Source organism: Cryptomeria japonica, chromosome 11, assembly GCF_030272615.1.
Source record: "Cryptomeria japonica chromosome 11, Sugi_1.0, whole genome shotgun sequence".
In the NCBI taxonomy this organism is placed as follows: domain Eukaryota; kingdom Viridiplantae; phylum Streptophyta; class Pinopsida; order Cupressales; family Cupressaceae; genus Cryptomeria; species Cryptomeria japonica.
The window spans coordinates 680,910,263-680,935,934 of NC_081415.1; positions in this window are offsets into that span (position 1 = coordinate 680,910,263).

A 25,672-nucleotide genomic window follows, 5' to 3' on the forward strand; every position below is an offset into this window, starting at 1 on the left:
TGATTTTCTGATTTTTCTTTGACAAGAAAACAAAGCAAGCACACAAACACAAGATTGTAGCCTCAAAGGCACAAATGAGTATGGGTCTAGATCAACCCAATCCTTGGACTTGTTTTTGACCCTTCCTTTAGATTTATTTTAAGGTGTATTTCCAAAGCCTGAAGTCGGCTCAATTCGCACTAGGTCTGTAAAACGAACACACTTCAAACACTTTTTATCCCTAAGGTCAAATGGCCAGTTGTGATAAATTTAGCCCACATCTTGATATTTCTTCGACTTTGGTACTACATACCTTATGAATCCCGCCATGGCAGGTAAGGATGTGATATACTAAGTCTTGCACGAGCATAACAAATAGATGATCCCTATGATGGGGGAGTCACCACTTTTATCAAGCCACAAGTGACTTTTCAAAAAGCTATGTTTCTACTCAAGGAAATATGTATGGTGAGTATCTTGGGAGCAAAACCATCTATGCTCTTGCACTAAATTATACCTCAAATATCCTCAATCAATAGAACATGTGGGCTACTACTTAAAGGTGTTTAGTCATGTTCGATGGCTTTGGACATAAGTTCATTCTGCAGTGACTCACTTAAGAGCCTTGTAACTGGTGGTGGGGCCCATTTGTCCTTTCGGCCAGTTACACTGTAGGAACAGCTATACCCAAGGCTACAGCTTTCGCTCTCACCTGATTTCTATAGCGGCTCGAAGGATTTACCGCTCGAGGTCGTTCCCAAGAGTATCGATCCCTTGGCAGGCCTCTCTTAAAAAGATAAAATGTGAGTGTTACTAACACTTTTCTCTTGCACCTAGGACCACGAAAGCCAAGGGAGAGGATAGTGTGTGTTAGAAGTAGGACCACTCGACCAACTCTTTGCACAAGTGTGCCAAGCACGAAAAACACCTGTTCTTTTTAATCTATCATTGCAATGTGATCTAACTATTTGGAGATGTTGCTCCAACAATCATGGTGTTCTTTTTAATTTTCAAAGGCAATTGTTTGAGTAAACTAGAATTTGAAAATCCTGGTCAACTTAATGAAAAACACGTTTGCATGAAGTAAAATTGCTTTGAAAATGAGACAAGTTGATTGTGAATTTTATTTGCACCAAAAATGGAAGTGTGGATTGTGAGTTTTATCTTGATGCAAGAAATAAAATTTGCCTTGTTGATTTTAAGCACCAAAATGAAGTTTGTTTCCTAACTTGCAAAAAAAAAATAAAGTTGTTTTTGTATAAGTTTGTGGTTCTTTTTACCTTTGAACAATGAAATTCTTTTTAAGAGCCCCAAACAAATGTGTGATTCTTTTTCAAAAGCCCAAATTTGAAATGTGAAGTTAATTTTAAACCAAAATAAAAAGTGAATTCATTTTTAAAACCAACTTCAAAAACAAGTTAGTAAAAAATATAAATCTACTCTTTAATCTAATTTAAATCTGCACAAAAGAGAAAAATAGTTAGTAAAATCTGCCTATTTGGTGGGCTTCTACAAGCCTAAATTTTATTTTTTTTGGTTTTTTTTTTTTTTTTTGGTTACAAGGTGATTTGTACAACGTTTTGTTACAATAGCGCTAGTCTGCATTTGAACAGAGGCACTATTTAACACAAACGTACTAAAAGAAAGGGAAAGACAAAGAAGGGAAAAGCACTGAAACAGGGTGAATAGCGCCAAAATAATGCCAAACGCACCAAAACAGTGTCAAAATCGCAACCTGTGTGACATTTTCAACATTCAAACATGTTATTGGTTAAAAAAAAAAAAAATTGATCTTTTTGGTGTTTGGATTCACGTCGGGTTCACCAAATGATGCTCTGCAAAAAGGATTAGAAAATCTGTTTGATGGCAACACACACAAGAGCACAAGAAACAAACGTTAGTGTTAGCAACAAAAGATTATCCTAAACAGGCATATCAAGAGAGATATTAAGCATGAAATAGAAAGCATATAAACATAAAATGAAATAGCTAATCAAGATGCTCATAGTTGCTCCTCCCTTGTTCCTCTCCTCTCCAAGTCCCAAATGAGTGTAGCTCTCAGCTTTTAGCACTAGCCATGGATGCCATATGGAGATTCAAGATGGTTGAATACGATAAGCAAATACTATGCAAGAGTAGATAGTGATGCTATGAAAAAGCTCTATGCTAATGTCAGTATAACAACAATACTCTAAAAATGCTTCCTCCTTTTGCTTGAGGAGAAGGGTTCTATTTATAGAAGAAATGGGGAAATGAAGGGTTAAGATTGAATGGTTTAATCAAGGGCCAAGTTTGAAAGTTGGGGATCCATGTGCACAATTGGCACCAATAAAATGGTGACAAGTGTCAACATAGGATTGGGTTGAGAGAAGAGGTTGGAGGCATTAAAGGCCTGAGAAGACCTCATGGTTATCTAGAAGGTAAGGGTCAAGTCTAAATTAAGATTACCCATTGGATTAAGAGTTAATCCAAGGATAAACCTTTGTGCAAATGATTAAGAGATAATCATGGTCAAAGCATTAAAGGCTCGATGAGACCTTTGGGTTGGGTAGAGGTTGAGTCAAAACAAATGTTTTAACCATGTGGGAGGGTTGAATTAACCATTAATGGTTATTGGAGACTTTGGGGATTAAGTGGTTGAAGGTTGAAAGCCTTCAATGGTTATCAAAGACTTTAAGCCATTTAGTGGTTGAAGGTTGGAAGCTTTCAAAGGTTATCCAAGACTTTTAGGCTTTGAGAAGTGACTCCATTTTGCTTAGGAATGTGACAATAATTAGGGGATGGATTAAGCTAATTAGGAAGGGGTTAGAAGAATCTAGAAGGGGATTAGATTTTGCAAGTGGATTTGGTGGGTGAGGGAAAATAGGATTTTATTAAAATAAAAATTCATTTATTTCAATAAATGTGTGCAAGTTGTATTTGGATAAATATTCAAATAAATATTAATTTATTTAAATGAGAAAAAGGAAGATAAAGCATTAAAATGCTTGAAGACTTTGAGGGGAACCATTAAAGGCTTGAAGACTTTAAGGAAAACCATTAAAGTTTTAAGAAGACTATAGAAGGAAGCCATCAAGTTTGAAGACTTTAAAGCCATCAAGTTTGACTACTTTAAGGGAAACCATTAAAGGTTTCAAGTGGGTGAGGATAAATAGGATTTTAAATAAATAATTTATTTAAAATAGTTGTGCAACTTGCTTTTGTAGGAAAATACAAGTGGGTAGAGGATAAAGGTGATTTAAATAAATTATTTATTTAAAATAATTGTGCAACTTGCATTTGTAGGAAAATGCAAGTGGGTGGAGGATAAAGGTGATTTAAATAAATGATTTATTTATTTAAATGTGAGAGGTGGGATTTTGGGGGTTTTAAATAAATATTAATTTATTTAAATGTGAGAGAAGATTTAATTAAATAAATATGATTTATTTATTTAATTAATGGTCTGAATTTGGTTAAGTGAATTAAATCAAATAAATTGAATAATTTATTTAATTAATAGGAGAATAGGGTTAAGATGAATTAATTAAATATTAATTTAATTAATTATTAATTGATGGTTAAATAATCAAATAAATACTAAGTATTCATTTAATTAAGTGGACAGATTTATGTGACTACAGGTTCGATGTATCCTTCGATCTGAAAATGTTTTACCTCGCCTTGAAACTTGCATACCTTCCTAGGAACTTGTGCTAGGTTATTGCGGTTCAATTTGTGTTGTAGATCTTCCTCCTAATTTTCCATTGCCATAGATCCTTAACAAACTTCATGCGTAGCATGCCAATCATTTATTCATCTCCAGCTCATCAATATCCTTCATTAAATAATGCTTTTATCCATCCAATGTGATCTATCATAACTCGGTTGCAACTCTGTAAACACTAAACTTTACTCGGTAGACATTCCGCCTTCATTAGCCGATATCGATAACCTTAGGGTTTACCGACTAGGTTCTTTGCTCATTGACATAGTATAGTATTAACCTTACAATCAACAACATATGTAGGATATCAAAACAATCAAAACATCATGATCTCATCATTGTCTAACATGGTAATAGTTGCCCATTGAATAACTTATTTCTCCCCTTATTCATCACATTCTTTCTGTGTCTTTTACCAACATCTTAATTCTCTTCAAATCATACTGAATCAGAAAATCAATTTCTTGACAAATGACAAAATAATGTTATAAAGATAGTTATCATCCTTCTTCAGTTATATCAATAATCTCCAACAACCTTCTCAATATCCTTATTGAAATGCCGACAATCTCCTTTCTATTGTAATGCCAACAATCTCCCCCTTTGGCATTGATGGCAAAACCAACAATTAAATGGCAATACCAACTTGATTTATTCCAACTGATTCGGATTTAGATTGCTGTTAGACTTCTCCTGTTATCCTTGAGCTGTTTTCTTCTTCTAAAATCTTCTAGGCTTTCTCCCTCTTTAAGTAATCTTCTCACCTTGTCATTAGTCTTCTCTTATCTTCTTCATTTAGGGCTTTACCATTTAGTCTATCATTTAGTATTCTCTCCCTTTGACAACAATGCCAAAAGAAAAAAAACTAATTCATGATTTCTTCCCCTGTGAAGTGATTTGCCTTGCAGTGTTACACATGTATCATCTTAGTCTCGGTCAGAGCAACTTGTCTCTATTCACTATTTCCTATGCACCTTTAGAAAACTTCATAAAGTGCGTAAATCAGCATCAATCCACACATAATATTCTGTAGATTCATTGAATTGATGCTTTCACCGAACTCTATCAGTGAGTAGAAGATAGGGGTAGGACCCCTAACTTGCTTCTGAGATACTCAAAAGTGTCCCTTGGTAGTGGTTTTGTGAAGATGTTTGCTATTTTCTCCTTTGAACTGATATATTCCAGGACAACTTTCTTCTCTTGAACTTCTTCTCTGAGATAATGATACTTTATAGAGATATGTTTTGTCTTAGAGTGCATTACCAGATTCTTTGAAATGTTAATGGCACTCGTATTATCACAGAATATAGTTACTGGCTCAGTAACTTTCTCATTTATACCTTCCAACAGTTGCTTGATCCATGCTATATTAGTACAATTCAATGCTGCAACAACATATTCAGCTTCAGCTGTTGATTGTGAAATACATCCTTGTTTCTTGCTAAGCCAACTCACTAGTCTTTCTCCTAAAAAGAAAGCTCCACCACTTGTGCTTTTCCTGTCATTAACGTTTCCTTCCCAATCAACATCAGTATAAACTTTTAAATCAAAATCATTCCTCTTTTCATATACTAAGCCATAATCTTCAGTGCCTCTCAGGTATCTGAAAATTCTCTTGATTGCTGTCATATGGGTTTCCTTGGGATCTGCAAAAAATCTTGCAACAATACCTACTGCATGTGCCATATCCGGTCTACTGTGCACAACATATTGCAACTTTCCAATCATAGATCGGTAAAGTGTCTCATCAACAGATGCAGATTCATCATTCTTTGATAGTTTACAGTTAGTAGTCATAGGAGTACTTACAGGTTTAGAATCCTCCATTCCAAATTTCTTCAATATTTCCTTTATGTACTTGGATTGAGTAATGAAAATCTCATCTTTCATTTGCATTATCTGTAAACCCATAAAATACTTTATCTCACCGATTAATAACATCTCAAATTCTTTGCACATTTCATTTCCAAAGTTCTTGCATAAGGAGTCATTACCACAAAAAATAATATCATCAACAAATATGGCCGAGATCAGTATTTCATTGTCCTCATCATTCTTCATGTACATATTGTTGTTTTCACTTGTCCTTATAAAACCAATCTTGATCAAATAAGAGTGCAATCTTTCATACCATGCTCTAGGTGCTTGTTTCAGACCATATAAAGCTTTGTTTAATTTACATACCTGATCTTGACTCTTGTCTTCAACAAATCCTTCAGGTTGTTCAATGTAAACTTCTTCTTCTAGTATACCATTCAAAAATGCAGATTTAACATCCATTTGATATACCTTGAAATTTTTGAAAGCAGCATATGCCAACAATGTTCTTGCTCCCTCAAGTCTAGCCACAGGTGCAAAAGTCTTACCATAATCTATTCCTTCTTCTTGAGCATAACCTTTGCAAACTAGTCTTGCTTTGTTGCGAATGACCTCACCTTTTTCATTTAGCTTGTTTCTGAAAATCCACTTTGTACCGATTACATTTTTGTCCTTCGGTCTTGGGACCAGTGTCCATGTGTCATTCTTCTTGATTTGATCAATCTCTTCTATATAGAATTTACCCAATCTTCACTGTTAAATGCCTCTTTTACTATTCTCGGTTCAAATTCAGATATCAGACATGTGTTCTATCTTAGTTTGTTCCTTGTCATCATTGGATCATCCTTATCTCCTATAATCTGACTTGATGCATGATGTCTTCTGACATATTTGGCTAACATAGGCTCTATAGGCTTTGTATGATCTTCTTCATCACTTGGTAACTGGATATTCTCTTCATTTTCTTCAGTAACTCTCTCAGTTGAACATAAACAAATTCTTCATAATTTTCTAGTTCTTTGGAATTTCCTTCATCATTTCTTTCTGCAAATTCATCAATTTTCACATTTGCACTTTCTACTATTTTGTTAGATGATTTGATCAGACATTTAAATGCTTTACTTCTAGAAGAATAACCAAGAAATGTTCCTTGCTTTTCTGATCAAACTTTCCATTTCTGTCATCTTTGTGAACATAACATCTACTTCCAAAGATTTTAAAATAACTTACATTAGGTTTCTTGTCATACCAGATCTCATATGGTGTCTTCATAGTTCCTTTCTTCAGTTGTACTCGGTTCAGGGTGTAAACTGCAGTGTTGATTGCTTCTCTCCAAAATGTTTGAGGTACCCTCTTTTCTATCATCAGGGTTCTGGCACAATCTACAATTGATCTGTTTCTTCTCTCAGCTATCCCATTTTGTTGAGGAGTTCTTGGTGCAGACACTTGCCTTTTTATACCATGATCATTGCAGAATAAGTTAAATTCATCAGAAGCGAACTCTCCTCCTCTATCAGATCTAAGACATTTCAGCTGTCTTCCTATTTCATTTTCAACTCTTGCCTTGTACCATTTAAACATTTGAAAAGCTTCCGATTTTTCTTTTAAAAACATAACTGACATCATCCTTGAGTAATCATCCACAAATAATATGAAATATTTATCACCATAATAACTTTGAACTTTCATGGGACCATAAAGATCAGTGTGTACTAGATCTAAAATTCCTTTAGAAGTGTAGGACTTACTTGTAAAGCTTTATCTTGTCATCTTACCCATCTGGCATCCTCAGCACATAGCATTCTCAAGTTTTTCTAAGCTTGGTAGACCTCTTACTCGGTGCTTCTTACTTATTTTGATCAGATTATCAAAATTTACATGACAAAACCTTTTATGCCATAACCAGGTATCATCTATCTTTGCATAAAGACACTTGTTCTGAGTTGAGTCAAGATGAAATGTATTACCTTTTGTTTGTGTCCCGATAGCAGCTAACTTTCCATGCTTGTCATGAAATTTGACACATCCTTTCTAGAATTCTATTCGGTATCCTGTATTGTTTAGTTGTACTACACTCAACAAATTGTATTTCAAACCTTCAACCCAATATACATCATCACATTTTGCATTGTCAAGAAGTGTTATAGATCCTTTACCTTTTACTGGACATGGTGCATCATTACCAAATCTTACATAGCCTCCATCATAATCTTCTAATTTAACAAACTTGTGTTTATCACCTGTCATGTGATGTGAGCATCCACTATCTATGATCCAAGAATCATTATTATTTATGTGAGATATTAGAGATTTTTCTTCATACCTTTCTTCATCTGATCCATCTTTAATAGCCACATAAACAACTTCCTCTGTATCAGTTTCATTAGATTTATCATCGTTGGATTCCTCATCAGCTACTAGGCATGTCTTTCTGTCTCTCCTTCTGATGTCTCGGTGTCCTCTGTATTAGTTGTCTTTCTGCCTGTTATCTTGGTATTCTCTCTTTTCACTAGATTCTTTTTCAGGACAGTTAGAAGTCATATGTCCTATTTTATCACAATTGAAACATTTTAAAGGTAGCTTTCCTTTATACTTACCTTTTCCTCTCGGTAACCTTCTGGCTAATAATGCTTCAAACTCTTCTTGCTTTTTGATTTCTTCATATAGTTTGTGTACCTCTTCCATGTTCTTATGAAATCTTTCACTTGCTCCATTGTGATTCCCTTCAGAGTACTTACTCATTCTATTATTGTAATCATCAGATTCACCAATATGAAAAGAACTGAATGCAGATTCTACTTTATTTATCGAAGACCCATTATTATCAAAATTACCTAACTCAAATGCATGTAGCTTACCAATAGTAGCATCCAAAGAAACTGGCATGTTAGGTACAAACCTCAATTCATTGATTGCAGAGACTCAGATGGCATAAGTAGGTAGAAGGGTTCTCAATAACTTACTTGTTACATCCTTTTCTTCAATAGTTCCTCCTGCTCCTTTGATTTGATTTACAGTCTCCTTTAACCTTGTACTATATTGGGTTATCTTCTCACCTTCATTCATTCTCATGGATTCAAGTTGTCCTCTTAGACTCTCTACTTTTGCTCTTTGAACATGTTCATCACCTCCATACACAGTTATGAGCTTGGTCCACATTGCTTTTGCATCATTACAACCTTCTAGATCATTAAACTTTGAGTCGGTCAGTGTTGATGTTATTTCAATCATAGCTTGAATATGTTCTTGCTTTGCCTTTATCTCTTCCAAGGTCATCAGGTTGGTGCTTGGTGGTATGTAGTCATTCTCCAAATAATATGTTGCATATTCTCCAATTCCTGATAAATGCAGCTTCATCCTTTTCTGCCATGTGGAGAAACTTGACTTGTTCAACTTTGGTGCATCCCTTTTATACATCTTCGGATCTTTGCCTCAAGTACCTTTAAACTTTTCTTTCAAATTCCAAAGCTTTGATACCAATTGTAAAGTTCTAATGCCAATAGCTAACAAGATGAGAGGGGGGGTGAATCATACAAACTTAATCTTCCATAAAATCAACAGATTCAACCTCGGTAACTTATACTTCATTAATATAACCAAAAACTGCTAAACATGCTAATTCATAAATACATAATCATCATAACACATATAACACCAGATTTAACGTGGAAACCCAAATAGGGAAAAACCACTATGGGATTTCGGACCCACTAAGAAATATACTCTTCTAGAGTATGCTCGGTTAAAAGCAAATCCTATTAAAGATTACAAATACATTTCTAGATGTGACCCAGTTAAGGGATTTCCCTTAGATCTGTTAGGATCTTCACTTTGTTAGAAGTGACCTTGTCAAAGGATTTCAAACACTCATTTAGATTGTTACCTTGCTAGAGGATTTACAAATAAGACTGTTAAGTCCACTCGGTTAAGAGATTTTCTGTCACTTTACAAAATAATAGTAATGAAAATATATCTGCAACTTCACATCTAAAATGTTAAAGCAGATTCTTATTTGCTCAGCATTGTCTAGTCATAGGACTTATCTTGTCCCTTGCTGGGCTTCCTACTTTGTTATTCAAATAGGTCTTCAAGCTTCAGTGCTCGGTAATCACTATGTAGCATCCCTATGCTTACACTTGACCGCCTGCATTGTTTATCAACAATTCCTTATTTATAAACAATTTCTAACCGCTTAATCTCCTTGATCACATTTCCCATGATCAATCATAGCCATCAGATCTTCAATCTTGACTAGGTTCAATATATCCTTCGATCTGAAAATGTTTTACCTCGCCTTGGAACTTGCATACCTTCCTAGGAACTTGTGCTAGGTTATTGTGGTTCAATCTACGTTGTAGATCTTCCTCCTGATTTTCCATTGCCGTAGATCCCTAATAAACTTCATGTGCAGCATACCAATCATTTATTCATCTCTAGCTCATTAGCATCATTCATTAAATAATGCTTTTATCCATCCAATGCGACCTATCATAACTCGGTTGCAACTCGGTAAATACTAAACTTTACTCGGTAGACATTCCACCTTCATTAACCGATATCGATAACCTTAGGGTTTACCGACTAGGTTCTTTGCTTGGTGTCATAGTATAGTATTAACCTTACAATCAACAACATATGTAGGATATCAAAATAATCAAAACATCATGATCTCATTGTTGTCTAACTCGGTAATAGTTGCCCATTGAATAACTTATTTCTCCCCTTATTCATCACATTCTTTCTGTGTCTTTTACCGACATCTTAATTCTCTTCAAATCAATCTTCTCAAGATATGGCAACATCATACTAAATCAGAAAATCAATTTCTTGACATCAATGACAAAATAATGTTATAAAGATAGTTATCATCCTTCTTTAGTTATATCAATAGTCTCCAACAACCTTCTCAATATCGTTATTGAAATGCCGACAATCTCCTTTCTATTGTAATGCCAACAAAGATCACTATAAAGGCATATGATGATTAGGAAAGATCATCTAAAGGAACCGTGATGTTTCCTATTCAGGTAGGACCGATACAAAAGGATACTATGTGCCAGGTCTTAGACATAGATCTCACATACAAGATCTTATTAGGTTGACCCTGGATACATGAAATGCAAGCAATACCTTCTACATATCACCAGTTTGTCAAATTTCCCTATAATGGCCAGGAGGTTTCTATATCAGCTGATCATAATCCATTTCAGCATTATAATGCTATGGGGGTAGCCCAAGACAGCTTGGTTCCAGATAACAGAGAGAAACAAAATTCATCAACACAAGATCTTCAACAAGAAAAGTCTAAATCATTACCTGGAGATTTCAAGCAGAAAATGAAGATCAAAGAACAAAGCATGGGAGAATACTCTTTGGAACCCATGTGTTTGGCCAACCTACCAGTATCACCTAGATCTCATGGATTGCCTACTGCATCAACACATCAAGCAACTCAGCCCATCACCAAGTTTGATGGCACATTCATTCAACTCGACACTCTAGCACATGAGTCTGAGGAAAAGGATATCCTTAGTTGGCTATACAAAGGTGAGGAAGAAGACCAAGCAGCTATTGTGGAAGTAGCTATACCCACACACCTATATGGAAAAGGCTACTCAATCATGCAACAAATGGGATATAATGGCAAAGGACCTATTGGTAAGCGTCAGGAAGGTGTCACAGAACCATTGGATCCTCCTTCACAATTCAGTAAAGACAAGAAGTGATTGGGCTTTGAACTCACTCTACTACCAAAGAAGGTACCACACAAATATCAAAAACATCAGTGGAAAGCAAAGAAGAAGTACAAAGAAGACTCCTGGCAGGAGGCACTATTTGAGTCAGCAGAGACAATACGTAAAGAACGTGAACATCAAGAACGAGAACAATGTCAAAAGCAACCTATCAACCAAAAGACAGAAGCATCTACTATAGAAGCACATCATATTCAAGAACCAACATCCAACAAAGAAGAATCCCCTCCAGATTACATCATTCCTCCCTGAGGAGAGACAATATATGAACAAATGCAAAGAGTGGAAGCAGGATCTGACACAGAATCAAAGAAAACTATTAAACTTGTCTCAATTATCAAAGACCTGTTCTCACCCTACAACATACCAGTTCACAACACTGCTAGAATATGGGAGAATACCTCTGAGACCGATTCCAATGAATATGAATGGGGCAACTGCTCTAATATTACTGAAGATATTTGAGTAAATGACAGTAATACACCCATTTCTCAAGAAGAACGTGACACAAAATCTAGACCACTTGAATTTGGTCCACAAAATATCTATGATGCCAAGGAAAATGAGCAACACCATTATGCGTAAGTCTATATGGAAGATGATACCATCGAAGACCTCGACGAAATCCTTAACTTCTTTAACACCCCGACCAATCATGATGATACTTCCATCCTGACACTTACAACAACAGAACTTGATCTGCCGAACGATTCCTTACCATTTGTCTTTCCTGACCTCATAGACTGGGATGAACCTGAAAATCATGATATATCGATATTCCCAAATGACGAATCCATTATCCATTACTTATGTACCGTTAACCTAGAAACAGACTCTACCAGTGAACAAAGTAATGATGTCTGCAATCAGGGGAGTGCCAAGTCTCTCAGTCGCAAAAATGAACCAAATAAAAGATCTACTGTTGAAAACAAGTCAATGACAACAATAGATCAAACAAAAGTAAAAATAAAGGATGCATTTGAGGGTGAAAACCTTTTTAAGGTACCTAAAGATGGGAGACTTGACACTCTTCTTGAACATTATCATGAGCAAACACCCATATTGATTGAGCCCACTCAATCAATCAACATTGGTACTACAGAAGCAGCCAAAACTATACACCTTGCAGAATCTTTGACAGAAGCAGAAAGATCAGAATTTATCACATTTTTTAAAGAAAAGCAAATCAACTTTGCTTGGTCATATGCAGATATGCCCGGGATTGATCCACAATTAATCATGCACCACTTGTCCATTGCTCCAGGAGCTAAGCCAGTCAAGCAAAACCTGCGAAAGATGAATCCATAGGTAGCACTCATGGTCAAAGCTGAACTAAAGAAACTATTAGATGTCATATTTATCCGACCCATTGACTATACTGAATGGATTTCCAACATTGTACTAGTATCAAAACTAGATGGCAGTATCAGAATATGCACTGATTTCAGAGATGTGAACAAAGCCTGTCCAAAGGATGACTTTCCTTTACCCAGTATCAACATAATTGTAGACCTCACAGCAGGCCATGTAATGCTATCACTAATGGATGGCTTTTCAGGCTACAAACAAATCAAGATAGCCCCAAAAGATCAAGATAGAACAACGTTTACCTGTCCTTGGAGAACGTACTGTTGGAATGTCACGCCTTTTGGCTTAAAGAATGCAGGAGCAACTTATCAACGAGCAATGACAACAATATTTCATGACATGATGCATACCTTCATGGAAGACTATGTAGATGATTTACTAGCTAAATCCTTCACCAGATAAGAACATCTAAGCATCTTAGAAAACATTTTCAATAGATTGGAAAAATTCCAAGTCAGGCTCAACCCTAAGAAGTATGTCTTTGGGGTTACCTCAGGAAAGTTACTAGGCTACATAGTTTTAGCTAAGGGCATTGAAGTGGATCCAACAAAGGTACAAGCCATTATGGAGATGCCACCACCAAGGAACATCAGCCAACTTAGATCTCTACAAGGATGACTCCAATCAATCAGACAATTCATCGCTCAACTAGCAGATAAAACTCTCCCATTTAATCATTTGCTACATAAAAATGTACCATTCAGATGGGAAGCCAAATGTGCAGAATCTTTCTATCAAATCAAATAGTATCTAATGAATCCACCAGTTCTAGTACCACCAATAGCAGGAAAGCCACTCATTCTATACATTTCAACAACAGATATATCACTAGGGGCATTGTTAGCACAAGAAGATCAACAAGGCAAGGAACGAGCTATATACTACATCAGCAAGACATTGAACGGATATGAATTAAACTATACATTCATTGAGAAGGCTTGTCTAACAGTAGTATTCGCCTCTCAAAAATTCTGACACTACATGCTAGCTCACACAATAAAGCTGGTTGCAAAAATTGATCCTTTCAAATATTTACTCAGTAAAGCAGCTCTTACAGGCAGATTGGCTAAGTGGGTCATGATCCTCAGTGAATTTGATATCCACTACATAGAACGACGAGCTATCAAAGGACAAGCAATTGCAGATCAACTGGCTGAAGCACCACTACCTGGAAAACAAACTATAGAGATCGAATTTCCAGACAGAGACGTTCTTACTATCTCCCCCAAACAATGGACCTTATATTTGGATGGATCCTACACACAACATGGCTCAGGTGCTGGCATTCTGTTTATCGCTCCTGAAGGACACACTATACCAAAATCATATAGGCTTATGTTTCCATGCACCAACAACATTGTTGAATATGAGACATTGGTTATAGGCATCAAAATGGCCGTAGAATGGTGGATCACCGAATTAAAAGTCTACAGAGATTCACAACTCGTCATCAATCAAATCAACAATGACTATCAGACAAAGGATGACAAGCTGCTACCCTACAAACAAATGGTGGATGATTTCAAGAAATATTTTGTATACATCACCTTCGAACAAATACCAAGGTTAGACAACAAAGTAGCTAATTCCATGGTTACTATCGCTTCACTACTGCAATTTCCAAAGCAACATAATCGTTATGAGTTCCTGGTAGAGCAACTGTTCTCCCCTGCCTATGACCATTCGGAATCCCATGTTATCTATGCCTTGACTGGTTCCGACTGTCCATTATATGGACCCATCTACGACTATCTTAAGAACAATATCTTATCCATTGACTTATCCTAAAACCAAAAGCGCAACTTTATCCGGCAAGCCACCCGTTATACTCTTACTGCTAATACTTTGTATCGTCAAGGTCTAGATGGCACTCTTCTTCGTTGTCTTGATTGTAATGAATCTGACTCCGCTTTACACGAGCTTCACGAAGGTATCTATGGCACACATTCAAGTGGTACTACTCTTGCTAAAAAGCTTCTAAGAATGGGATATTACTGGCCAACAATGGAAAAAGACTCTTATCACTTTGCAAAAAAGTGTCCTAAATGCCAAATCCATGGCAATCTTATACATGCACCAACACAGGAACTGCAGCCATTCACAACATCCTAGCCCTTCTATCAGTGGGGACTAGACTTGGTTAGCAAAATTCATCCTTCATCTTCAAATGGACACAAATTTATTATAAATGCAACAAAATACTTTACAAAATGGATAGAAGCAGTCCCCATGACCACAGTGACTGGGAAACAAATTGCTTCTTTTATCCTTAATTATCTAATCTGCAGATATGGTATTCTGAGTTCCATCATCACAGATAATGGATGGCCTTTTAAAAACCAAGATGTGCAAGAACTATGTGAAAAATTCAAAATACAACATCGTTTCTCTACACCTTACTATCCACAGGGGAATGGTTAGGCGGAAGCATCCAACAAAACAATATTGAAAATCCTAAAGAAAACAGCAAATGACGCAGGCAAAGATTGACATATACAACTCAATCCAGTACTTTAGGCCTAGAGAACCAGCATCTGCACACCTACAAGAGCTACACCATATTCATTGGTATATGGATCCAAAGCTATTTTACCTCTAGAGGTAGAAATTCCATCTCTTAGAGTCTCTTTGAAAGGCTTAATCCCAAATGAAGAGTATCAAGTTAACCGACTGCAAGAGCTCAACCTTCTAGATGAAAGATGTCAATGTGCTTACACTCATCTCAAAGCATATCAGCAACGTATGTGCAGGAGCTACAACCACAAGGTCATTCCCAAAATTTTTAAAGTTGGTGACCTAGTACTCAAAGAAAATCCTAAAAATCAGCAAGATTGGGAAAATAAAGGGAAAGTTGAACCTAATTGGTTAGGTCCCTATGTCATCATATCAACCTATGGATTAGATGCCTATTAGGTAACAACTTCAAAAGGAGATGTGCTTGATGAACCAACTAACAAAATTCATTTGAAGAAATACTACACTTGAGTAATCTAATGCACAGAAATGTCAAAAAATCAAAAAAAAGAAAAAAAAAGAACAGAAAAGTCAAGAAAAAAGTAAATAAAAAGGTACAATAAAAGCAACTGGTGAAAACCTAGCAACATGCGCTATTGTGAGAGGACAACTCCTCTATATCTATCCATACCATTATCTCCATAGTAAAGCACTATCGACCATCGCCCAACATTTTTAGCACAATATCCATCCAGGCCATACTTAGCTTAGTCACTATCCTGGTTTATCCGCATATCTTTTCACCCCATCTAACCATGTTTTGGTAATGACTTTACATATCCACATTAGGAAGTACACTTGACTAGGGGTAGTAATCAGAGCTTGCAAAATGTTCGAAACATCAAAACTTGTCGCAAACTCAGAACTTCATATCCAACAAAACAACACTCGTACAATCGCAGAGAAAAACATTGATCGCTTAACAGGATCCACAAAATATGATGGATGATTTTTTGAAATATCAAATGTTGCATCTTGCATAAAGTTTTGACTATTTTTGCACTTTAACTTTTTGAATTATTGGATCCTCTAAATTTTCTCCACAATGCTTCAAAGCTAGAAAACGTCATATAGTCTCCAATATTTTCTTAGTTTTCTGTTTGTGAGGCGATCATCTGTATTGTGTAAATACTTGTCTCAAGACGTGATTCACAACATATCACTGAAGACATGATTCCACTTTACGCATACAAATGATTTACTCTTGTCTGTTTATACGCAATCCACACTCAGGTCGTCCTGGTTCAATTATACCTTGACGCTTGTGCTATCTTGCAAAATCAAAAATCATGTAAATTTTTCTCAGGTCATTATGGTTCAATTATACCATTATGCTTGTATAAATTTTCAACACATCTCTCAACAAATCAATGCTCAATGATGATACATAAAAACAAAGCAAACAACATGTGGCTATACAGGGATGACAAATATAGAATGAGGATGCTCAAAAACAATTAGCTGCATATCATTTTACAATTAGCCACATATCATTTTACAATTAGCTGCATATCATTTTACAATTAGTTGCATATCATATCATACATCTCATTTTCAAGATACATCTCACAACATCATGCATTATCACATCATATTCATCACATATCAAATCACATGCATCTATCTAAGCATTGAATCATTATAGAATAAACTAAAGCATATAGAAAGCATCATCCATAACACATCACATGAAGATCAAAGAAAATGGTGTCATATATATCTCGACAAATGATCAATATACAAAATATGTCATATATGTGCCAAGTACAATACAATGATCAAAATATGATGGAGACAATGTCTCTCACGTATGACTATCTCCTGAGGGATATGGTCTTGCTGAAGATGTCCCAGCACCTAGATCTTCAGGTGGATCCTGTCTAGGAGGCCCTGTCACACCTCTGCTCTCCGTCCTAAACCTAGTCTCTCGAGATCGACTAGATCTCGACTGTGTAAAACTCTGCACTTGGTGCTCCCTGGGCACCACATCCTCGTAATGTCTCCTATAATACTCTACCTCCTTCGCTCTCAAAGCCAGCTCTCTCAAGGTGTCTCTCATCGGGCCACATGCTTCCGCTCTCTCCAAAGCCTCTGCTCGAGCCTTGGCTCGACCCAACCACTCCAAGATAGTATCCCGCTTTGTGGTCAGCTATGCCATCTGACGGTAATGCGCCAGCATCTATGTCTGCAACTACTGCACTGACAACTGCAACGATATAATCTGTGCATCCTCTGCATGTGTCAGAATCTGCACCTGCAAGGGTACTTGTGAAGGGGTACCCCTAGTCCCTCTAACTGTCCTCAGTGCTGGTGGAGGTAAAACATCTGACCTCCTCCTCTGGGCTGGTCGTCTGAAATCATCATACCCTCCCACCGCCGCTAACACCTCGCCAACCCGCTCCTCCTCTCCAGCTCTGTTAGCCAAACCTCCTCTCCCCCTATCCATCACCACCCACCGCCCTACTCTCTCACCACATATCCCTCTGGCACCACCATCTCCACCTCTCTCTACTCTCCTCCCCCAATCCAATCTCCTCCTCTCCCCTCGCCGCCCTCAACCACCTCCTCTATCATCACCACCTCCATCATCAACCCCTCCATCCACACCTCCAACCTCTACCTCCTCATCATCATCAAAAGCTGGAATCATCTCAGCTGGATAAGATATCCTAGCCACTGCCCGTGTGGCAAAGAGTGCTGCAAACTCGTCAGTCATCCCTGCATCCACAATCTCAAGGGCATAATCCCAAATCTAGCCGGCTACATGAAAGAACTCCTCCCTACCACCCCGCTATCAATCATTGGTCCCTAATTCGGAATATCCTGTCTCCGTCAAGCATAAAAACATGCTCCCCGTGGCATCCCTTGCTGTCGACCATACTGCCGCAGCACCCAGCTATGCAGAAACCTCTCAATCACAAAGCGCGTCCACCCTATCAAATATCTAGTCATAAAGACATAGGGCATCTCCATCCCATCCTCAGCCCATACCTCGCAACCTGTATATGGTCGCCAGATGACCGTATCAATGTCAATAGCACTCTCCTCCAATGCTTTAGTTTGCCCAGCTTACGCTAGACAACTATCCCTCTGTAACCATATGCATACACGAATCCAACAGGCCTATCTCTATTTGCCAATGGCCTAGCTGCGGGGATATGGTCCCACACCCATACTTGTAGCAGTGTCACTCCAACTGATAGACTGCCGTAACCCAAATACACTACCTCATGCAAATCCTTGTATAAGTGGGCCAACATAGCCTGTTGGCATTATAACATACAAAGGGAGATTGTTGGCATTCCAATTACAATAAGAGATTGTTGGCATTTCAATAAGGATATTGAGAAGGTTGTTGATGATTATGGATATAACTGATTAAGGATGTTTACTGTCTTAATATTATTATTTTGTTATTGATGTCAAGAAATTGATTTCTAATTTAGTATGATGTTTCCATATCTTGAGAAGTATGATTTGATGAGTATAAAGATGTCGGTAAAAGACACAGAAAGAATGTGATGAATAAGGGGAAGAATAAGTTATTTAATGGGCAACTATTACCGAGTTAGACAATGATGAGATCATGATGTTTAGATTATTTTGATATCCTACATATGTTGTTGATTGTAAGGTTTATACTATACTATGTTACCGAGCAAAGAACCTAGTCGATAAACCCTAAAGAACCTAGTCGGCAAACCCTAAGGTTATCGCTATCGGTTAATGAAGGCAGAATATCTACCGAGTGAAGTTTAGTATTTACCGAGTTGCAACTGAGTAATAACAGAATGCATTGAATGAATAAAAGCATTATTTAATGAAGGAAGCTGATGAGCTGGTTATGATTAAATGATTGGTATGTCGTGCATGAAGTTTGTTAAAGAATCTATGGCAAAGGAAAATCAGTAGGAAGATCTATAGCTCAGATTGAACCGCAATACCCTAGCACAAGTTCCAAGAAATGTATGCAAGTTCCAAGGTGGGGTAAAACGTTTCCAGATCGAAGGATACATTGAACTTGGTCAAGTTTAATGATATGATGGCTATGATTGATCATGGGATATGTGATCAAGGAGATCAAGTGGTTGGAAAATTGTTTATAAATAAGGAACTGTTGATAAATAATGTATGCGGGCAACTGTATGCACAGGGATGCTACACAGTGATTACCGAGCACTGATGCTTGAAGACCTCTTTGAATAATAGAATATAGAGCCTAGCAGATGGACAAGATAAGTCCTATGACTAGATTGTATTGAGAAAATAAGAATCTGCTTTAGCATTTTAGATGTGAAGTTGCAGATAGATTTTTATTACTGTTAATTTGTAAAGTGACAGAAAATCTCTTAATCGAGTGGACTTAACAGTCTTATTTGTAAAACCCTCTAGCAAGGTGACATTCTAATTGAGTGTTTGAAATCCTTTAACAAGGTCACTTCTAACAAGGTGAAGATCCTAACAGATCTGAGGGAAATCCCTTAACCGGGTCACATCTAGCAATGTGTTTGTAATCTTTAACAAGATTTGCTTTTAACCGAGCATACTCTAGAAGAGTATATTTCTTAGTGGGTCTAAAATCCCACAGTGGTTTTTCCCTATTTGGGTTTCCACGTTAAATCTGGTGTTATGAGTGTTATGATGTTTATATGCTTATGAGTTTGCATGTTTAGTAGTTTTGGTTATATTATTGAAGTATATGTTACCGAGGTTGAATCTATTATTTTTATGGAAGATTAAGTTTGTATGATTCACCCCCCCCTCTCATCTTATTAGCTTGGCATCTGTACTTAACATTAAGTATCAGAACTATCAATTGGTATCAGAGCTTTGGACTCTAGAAGAAAAAGTTTAAAGGTACTTGAGGCAAAGATCCAAAGATGTACAAGAGGGATGCACCGAAGCTGAACAAGTCAAGTTTCTCTACATGGCAGAAAAGGATGAAGTTGCACCTATCAAGAGTTGGAGAATATGCTGTATATTATCTGGAGAATGATTTCATTACATCGAGCACCTATCCGTTGACAATGGAAGAGATAGAGGCAAAGGTGAGTATAAAGGAAAACTACCTTTGACATGTTTCAATTGTGATAAGATACCGCATATAGCTTCTAACTGTCCTGGCAAAGATTCTATTGAAAAGAGAGATTACCGAGATGACGGACACAAAGATAATAATTACAAAGGACACTGAGACTTCAGAAGAAGAGATAGAAAGTCATGCCTAATAGCCGATGAGGAATCAAATGATGATAAATCAGATGAAACTGATATAGAGGAAGTAGTTTATGTGGCTATGAAAGATGGATCAGATGAAGAAAGGTATGAAGAAAAAGCCCTAATATCTCACATAAATACTAATGATTCTTGGATCATAGATAGTGGATGCTTACATCACATGACAGGTGATAAACACAAGTTTGTTATGTTAGAAGATTATGATGGAGGCTATGTAAGAATTGGTAATGATGCACCATGTCTGGTAAAAGGTAAAGGATCTATAACACTTCTTGACAATGCAAAATGCAATGATGTTTATTGGGTTGAAGGATTGAAATATAATTTCTTGAGTGTAGCACAGCTAAACAACACAGGTTACCGAATAGAATTTTAGAAAGGAATTGTCAAAGTTCATGACAAGCATGGAAAGTTAGCTGCTACCGGGACACAAACAAAAGGTAACACATTTCACCTTGACTCAACTCAGAACAAGTGTCTGTATGCAAAGATAGATGATACCTGGTTATGGCATAAAAGGTTTTGTCATGTAAATTTTGATAATCTGATCAAAATAAGAAAGAAGCACCAAGTAAGAGGTCTACCGAGTTTGGAAAAACCTGAGAATGCTATGTGCCGAGGATGCCAGATGGGTAAAATGATAAGATCAAGCTTTACAAGTAAGTCCTACACTTCTAAGGGAATTTTAGATCTTGTGCACACTGATCTTTGTGGTCCTATGTAAGTTCAAAGTTATTATGGTGATAAATATTTCATATTATTTGTGGATTATTACTCAAGGATGATGTCAGTTATGTTTTTAAAAGAAAAATCAGAAGCTTTTCAAATGTTTAAATGGTACAAGACAAGAGTTGAAAATGAAATAGGAAGACAACTGAAATGTCTTAGATTAGATAGAGGAGGAGAGTTCACATCTGATGAGTTCAACTTATTTTGCAATGATCATGGTATAAAAAGACAAGTCTCTAAACCGAGAACTCCACAACAAAATGGGATAGCTAAGAGAAGAAACAGATCTATTGTGGATTGTGCCATAACCCTGATAATTGAAAAGAAAGTGCCACAAACATTTTGGTGAGAAGCAATAAGCACAACAATTTACACCTTGAACCGAGTACAACTAAAGAAAGGAACTTTGAAGACACCATATGAGATCTGGTATGACAAGAAACCTAATGTAAGTTATTTTAAAATCTTTGGAAGTAGATGCTATGTACACAAAGATGATAGAAATGACAAGTTTGATCATAAAAGTGAAGAAGGAACATTTCTTGGTTATTCTTCTAGAAGTAAAGCATTTAAATAACCGATCAAATCATCTAACAAAATAGTAGAAAGTGCAAATGTGAAAATTGATGAATTTGCAGAAAGAAATGATGAAGGAAACTCCAAAGAACCAAAAGATTATGAAGGATTTGTCTATGTTCAACCGACAAGTCTTACCGAGAGAACTATTGAAGAAAATAAAGAGAATATCCAGTTACTGAGTGATGAAAAAGATCATACAGAGCCTACCGAGCTTGTATTAGCCAAGTATGTTAGAAGACATCATGCATCAAGTCAGATTATAGGAGATAAGGATGATCCAGTGATGACAAGGAACAAACTGAGACAGAACACATGTCTGATATTTGAATTTGAATCGAGGATAGTGAAAGAGGCATTTAACAGTGAAGATTGGATAAATGCTATGGCAGAAGAGATTGATCAAATCAAGAAGAATGACACATGGACACTGGTCCCAAGACTAAAGGACAAAAATATAATTGGTACAAAGTGGATTTTCAGAAACAAGTTGAATGAAAAAGGTGAGGTCATTCGAAATAAATCAAGATTAGTTTGCAAAGGTTATGCCCAAGAAGAAGGAATTGATTATGGTGAGACTTTTGCACCTGTGGCAAGACTTGAAGGAGTAAGAACATTGTTGGCATATGCTGCTTACAAGAATTTCAAGGTATATCAAATGGATGTCAAATCTACATTTCTAAATGGTATATTAGAAGAAGAATTTTTTATTGAGCAACTTGAAGGATTTGTTGAAGACAAGAATAAAGATCAGGTATGTAAATTGAACAAAGCTTTATATGGTCTGAAACAAGCACCTAGAGCATGGTATGAAAGATTGCACTCTTATTTAATCAAGATTGGTTTTATAAGAACAAGTGAAAATAGTAACATGTACATGAAGAATGATGAAAATGGAATATTGATCTCAGCCATATTTGTTGATGATATTATCTTTTGTGGAAATGACTCTCTATGCAAGAACTTTGGAAATGAAATGAGCAAATAATTTGAGATGTCATTAATCGGTGAGATAAAGTATTTTATAGGTTTATAGATACTACAAATGAAAAATGAGATTTTCATTACTCAATCCAAGTACATAAAGGAAATCTTGAAGAAATTTGGAATGGAGGATTCAAAACCAGTAAGTACTCCTATGACTACCAACTGTAAACTATCAAAGAATGATGAATCTGCATTTGTTGATGAGACACTTTACCAATCCATGATTGGAAAGCTACAATATGTTTTTCATAGTAGGCCAGACATAGCACATGCAGTAGGTATAGTTGCAAGATTTTCTACAGATCCCAAGGAAACACACATGACAACAATCAAGAGAATTTTCAGATACCTGAAAGGCACTGAAGATTATGGCTTAGTATATTAGAAAAGAAATGACTTTGACTTAAAAGTTTATACTGATGCTAATTAGGTAGGCAACATTGATGACATAAAAAGCACAAGTGGAGGAGCTTTCTTTTTAGGAGAAAGACTAGTGAGTTGGCTTAGCAAGAAACAAGGATGTGTTTCACAGTCAACAACATAAGCTGAATATGTTGCTGCAGCATTGAATTGTACCAATATAGCATGGATAAAACAACTGTTGGAAGGTATAAATGAGAAAGTTACTGAGCCCGTAACTATATTCTGTGATAGTACTAGTGCCATAAACATTTCAAAGAATCTGGTTATGCACTCTAAGACAAAGTGCATCTCTATCAAATATCATTATCTTAGAGAAGAAGCTCAAGAGAAGAAAGTGGTGTTGGAGTATGTTAGCACAAAGGAACAAATAGTAGATATATTTACCAAGCCACTACCAAGGGATAATTTTGAGTATCTCAGAAGTAAGTTAGGGGTCCTACCCCTATCTTCCATTCATTAACCGAGTTCGGTGAAAGCATCAATTCGATGACTCTATAGAATATCTTTTAGGAGTTGATGCTGATTTACACACTTTAGGATATTTTCTAAAGGTGTACAGGAAACAATAATAGGGAACAAGAATTGAAGTCAAAATGCTCTGACCGAGACTAAGTTGACACATAATAGCAGGAAATCACTTCATATAGGAAGAAATTATGTTTTAGTTCTTTACTTTTGGCATTGTTGTCAAAGGGGGAGAAGACTGAAGAAAAGGGGGAGAAGACTAATGACAGGGTGAGAGCATTTCAGCATGTCAGAATCTCACAGCAATTCAAATCAATTAGGTCAAATCAATTGGTTTTGCCTTCAATGCCAAAGGGGGAGATTGTTGGCATTATAACAGACAAAGGGAGATTGTTGGCATTCCAATTACAATAAGAGATTGTTGGCATTTCAATAAGGATATTGAGAAGGTTGTTGATGATTATGGATATAACTGATTAAGGATGTTTACTGTCTTAATATTATTATTTTGTCATTGATGTCAAGAAATTGATTTCTAATTCAGTATGATGTTGCCATATCTTGAGAAGTATGATTTGATGAGTATAAAGATGTTGGTAAAAGACACAGAAAGAATGTGATGAATAAGGGGAAGAATAAGTTATTCAATGGGCAACTATTACTGAGTTAGACAATGATGAGATCATGATGTTTAGATTATTTTAATATCCTACATATGTTGTTGATTGTAAGGTTAATACTATACTATGTTACCGAGCAAATAACCTAGTCAGTAAACCCTAAAGAACCTAGTCGGTAAACCCTAAGGTTATCACTATCGGTTAATGAAGGCAGAATATCTACCGAGTGAAGTTTAGTATTTATCGAGTTGCAACCGAGTAATAATAGAATGCATTGAATGAATAAAAGCATTATTTAATGAAGGAAGCTGATGAGCTGGTTATGATTAAATGATTAGTATGTCGTGCATGAAGTTTGTTAAAGAATCTATGGCAAAGAAAAATTGACAAGAAGATCTATAGCTCAGATTGAACCGCAATACCCTAGCACAAGTTCCAAGAAATGTATGCAAGTTCCAAGGTGAGTTAAAACACTTTCAGATCAAAGGATACATTGAACCTGGTCAAGTTTGAAGATTTGATGGCTATGATTGATCATGGGATATGTGATCAAGGAGATTAAGTGGTTGGAAAATTGTTTATAAATAAGGAACTGTTGATAAACAATGTATGCGGGCAAGTGTATGCACAGAGATGCTACATAGTGATTACCGAGTACTGATGCTTGAAGACCTATTTAAATAGCAGAGTATAGAGCCTAGTAGATGGACAAGATAAGTCCTATGACTAGATTGTATTGAGCAAATAAAAAATCTGCTTTAGCATTTTAGATGTGAAGTTGCAGATAGATTTTTATTACTGTTATTTTGTAAAGTGACAGAAAATCTCTTAATCGAGTGAACTTAACAGTCTCATTTGTAAAACCCTCTAGCAAGGTGACATTCTGATTGAGTGTTTGAAATCCTTTAACAAGATCACTTCTAACAAGGTGAAGATCCTAACGGATATGAGGGAAATCTCTTAACCGGGTCACATCTAGCAATGTGTTTGTAATCTTTAACAAGATTTGCTTTTAACCGAGCATACTCTAGAAGAGTATATTTCTTAGTGGGTCTGAAATCCCACAGTGGTTTTTCCCTGTTTGGGTTTCCACGTTAAATCTGGTGTTATGAGTGTTATGATGTTTATATGCTTATGAGTTTGCATGTTTAGCAGTTTTGGTTATATTACTGAAGTATATGTTACCGAGGTTGAATCTGTTGTTTTTATGGAAGATTAAGTTTGTATGATTCACCTCCCCTCTCATCTTATTAGCTTGGTATTTGTACTTAACATTAAGTATCAAAACTATCATAGTCGACCCCCATACAAATCGACGACCCTACATCACCATGTCCTCTAGCACGAATCCCCATCCCACTGACAGTCCCTTCGACCTATGGTCGAGACATAAGAAACCACCTATAAAGCCCGCCAGAACTGATGGTAGAGGCATGTAATCCAAATCCAAAAACTACAACCAAGGACTCTCATACCCACAAATAGTGTCATCCTGA